The sequence below is a fragment of the Branchiostoma belcheri genome, unplaced genomic scaffold (assembly GCF_001625305.1).
Source record: "Branchiostoma belcheri isolate BF01 breed outbred unplaced genomic scaffold, Haploidv18h27 scaffold336, whole genome shotgun sequence".
In the NCBI taxonomy this organism is placed as follows: domain Eukaryota; kingdom Metazoa; phylum Chordata; class Leptocardii; order Amphioxiformes; family Branchiostomatidae; genus Branchiostoma; species Branchiostoma belcheri.
The window spans coordinates 2,131-5,810 of record NW_017803950.1 but is presented as its reverse complement, the minus strand read 5'-3'; the positions used below and the strand labels follow the sequence as shown (position 1 = coordinate 5,810).

Genomic DNA, 3,680 nt, shown 5'->3' with positions numbered 1-3,680 from the left:
CCGGAGGTGACAGCCGCCGCTAGCCGTGCATTAGAATTGAGGTAAGAATCTATAATTTTCTGCCGTAGAATTTCATGGTTTACCCATGTATTACCTGGTATAGAGTACATACAGCAATCTGTTGTGTGTCCTGGCATATTTTGGCTTATTTTTAAGACATTTCTGACAGGAAATTTGGCGTCAACTTCAGGTTTAGAATTGCTTACTCAGTGACAGGAATGTCTAATTTTTTCTGTCAGAAATTTATTTTTCATGAAATGGTACTTATTTTACAAAGACGTTGGTTATTACGGTCAAAACATCGTGAAGGTGGAACTTTTCTCTGTATTTCTTCACATTTCCTGTCAGAAATATCTTTGAAACGAAAGCCCGGGTCCATCAGTACATACCGCTAAAATGAGTTAGATATTGTCTGTCAAAATTCGAAGAAGAATTAATTTTCCCCCAAATGTTTACCTCAGAATCTTCAGATAAAATGTTGTGACATCTAGTAGTATCACTTTCAGCTTAGTTTCAGCAGATTTTATCGGGAAAATTTGAGAAATGTTGAGTAGCGGTCTCACGTAGGTGTCCCGGGGAAACGGGCGCATTGCCCCGTGTGTTGGCAAAGCATGGTGCGGCGCACTTGCGTCCGTCAAAATTTCGAGACAATTTGATTTTCCACCCGATATTTACCTCAGAATCATTATATAAAATGTTGTGACACCTAGTAGTATCACTTTTAGGTCGGTTTTAGCAGGTTTTATCGACGATATGTCTTAAAATGTTGAGTAGCGGTCTTCCGTAATGGAGTCCCGGGAAAAACGGGCGGGGTGTGCCGTGTGTTGGCACTACCTTGCACGGCGCTCTGAGCTGGCAATATCGTCCGTCAAAATTTCGAGACAGTTTGATTTCCACCCGATATTTACCTCAGAATCATTAGATAAGATGTTGTGACATCTAGTAGCATCACTTTTAGGTCGGTTTTAGCAGGTTTTGTAGAGAAAATATTGAGAAAAAAGGCGGGAAAACAGACGGGGTGTCCCGTGTGTTGGCACTACCTGCTTAGAAGTAGCCACATGTATATCGTTGGTCAACATTTCAAGACAAATTAATTTCTTCCCTCAAGTTTGCCTCAGAATCACCAAACAAAATGTTGTGACATCTAATAGTGGTGCTTTTAGATATTTTTCCTCAGAGTTTATCGAGAAAATGTTGAAAAATGACGGCGGCTGACCGTCTGACTGAGCTGTCAATCATCGCTCGTGTCAGCACGTGGCAAGTGTACATGTTGTGTCAGAAGTTGCATTTAATTGTTATGTTCTTAGCAAATTTACCCTACAATTAGGAGATAAAATGTTGTTATATCTAGTAGTACCACTTTCAGGTTAGTTTTTGTAGTTTTTATCGGGAAAATGTTGAAATATTGAGTAGCGGTCGGTCTCACGTGTGGGGCCCGGTGAAACAGGTGCGGGGTCCCGTGTACGTGTAGCCAGACCCGTTACGGGCCGAGGGTTGGGGACCAGTTACGATAGTTACAATCTTAATAGAGTTGAGCTTGACCTATTTTCTGAAATTCTTTTATGAATCCTCAAGGAATTTGATTTTTTTTAAATTTTGGGACGATGACGACTGACCGTCTGACTGAGCTGTCAATCATCGCCCTTACCTCAGACTTTAGTACGTACGGGTGGCAAGTATGCACCAAAAGTTCTCTGAAGTGTTGTGTTCTCACAGATTTTCCTCACGATTGTCGAGAAAAGCGTACCTGAATTTAGTAGCGCCAATGTGTTTTTTTCTGGGCTGATTTTTCGGAATCTTTCAGAAAAATTAGCATGGTGCTGACAGACTCCGTACCGTAGCGTTCAACCTTATGTTTTCGGTGAAATTTGGCGAGGTCCCCGCCTGGATGGAGCCGGACTCACGGTCCTTTCCCGAGGAAATTTTTCTAACGTTGCAAATTCAGTGGTTTTGTTTGACTTTAACATGTTCTAATTTATGTTGAGTTTTTTTAACTTGCTTATACCTAACTAAATACATGATAAATACGTGCAGTGAGCAGTGCCACCTTGTTCATCAGCTTGGTACTGCAGATCGAATTGGCTGAAGCAAACCTGTTATGACTCAGATTCTGGAATAGATGGAAAATACTAACTGCAAACTGTCCTGATGTATACTAAAGTTTCTCTCCCCATTTTTACAGATCACCCTTTGCCTGATGCCGCTGTTTCCAGGTTGCTTTGAAGGACACAAGCATGAAGAAATGAAGGCTTGTCCAACAGGTTAGTATGATACTTTGGTTTATTGCAATGCCATAAATTCACATTTAAAATATATTAATGTTTTCCTCCTTTTTTTTACAGATCATCCTTTTGGCCGATATCACGGTTTCCAGTTTACTTTGAAGCAAGCAAGCTCAAGAAAAGAAGACAGCTTGTCAAACAGGTTAGTGTGTTTTCTTGCAATACTGTAAATTCCTATTTGAAGTACGCACCAGGCATATTTGGGCTGTTGAGAGACAATTCTGACCTAAAGCTGAGAAAACTTATTCCCTCTCCAATCTTGAACAAAATATGAACAGAATAAATTCAAATTCATGCTGTTTCTCAATGACCTCTATAGATGTCTTTGCTGTATAATCATGCAGCTTAGAATGTTTTGGCAACCATTTGTAACAATACAAACTTTTTACTTGTTCAATTGTTTCATACTTAAGAGATTACCCGACACTTTTTTGAGTGTTAAAAATGTGTGTACTTTAATGGGGAATTTACAGTTACTAAGTTAAATGTAGGGAACATTTTGGACATTAAGTGCCTTGTGTTGATCTTTGATAACATTGACTAAACGTACAGGGGTTCTAGCATAGCATTGCAATATGTAGATCTGTAAGACACACACACACTTGATCCAAGATTGCTGTAGTCAGAGAGATAGCAGTATAATAGATCTGCAGATGAGTATCTATTGATGTTTTGGAAGTCAGGCATCAAAAGCTGTATTAGATTTAAATTGCAGTCGACTTGCCTAGTCCATTTTGTAAGCTTTTAGTTTCCAACATTTGCATAATCACAAGGCACACCAAACTTTTAGCTCTTGTCAGGCCAAAGGACTTCACTGCAGCTGAGTCAGACATTATAAGTTCTGTTGAAAAGAGAAGTTCTTTAGCCTGGCCTTATGATCAGCAAGAGGACTCCTGTTGTTTATGTACCTAGATACCCAGGTGAGCAGCTTTGTTATTTGTTATACTAACCTGCATTCACCATCACCAACCTTGCTGTATCCTTAGTTAGGGGGGGGGGGTAGGGTTTAAGTCAGCGGCAAGGGAATGTCCATTATGGCTTAGGGGCTGGACATTCACTACCTCCCTCACTGCCAGGCCTTAAAACCTGGTAGCTGCTTGGCTTGGACCAAATCCTAGACATAGCTGTAGCTGTAGTTGTAGTACTAACATTATAGTGTGTACTAACATTATAGTTAACATTATGTGTAGGTTTATTAGGCCACACCAATTTAATTTGTTGTTTCTCGGATTCGCCCTGTCCATTTTATTCTGATTTGCAAAAAGAAAAAAATACGTCCTAAATCAACTGCAAAATGTTCAATGAAAGACTCATTGAAGAAAGTCCTTTTCCTCCTAGTTGTTAAAGTTTTTCAATGTAACAATGCAACTTTGTTTCAATGAAAGTTCAAAATCTATT

The 3,680-nt window shown here is 39.6% G+C and overlaps 1 long non-coding RNA gene across 1 annotated transcript; it reads left to right on the top strand.

Moving 5' to 3' along the window:
- On the top strand, positions 1 to 2,580 carry LOC109475381. The gene is made up of 3 exons (XR_002140535.1): positions 1 to 41; positions 2,183 to 2,261; positions 2,343 to 2,580. It is a non-coding gene; the product is annotated as an uncharacterized LOC109475381 (long non-coding RNA).
- Positions 2,581 to 3,680: the final 1,100 nt, after the last annotated feature.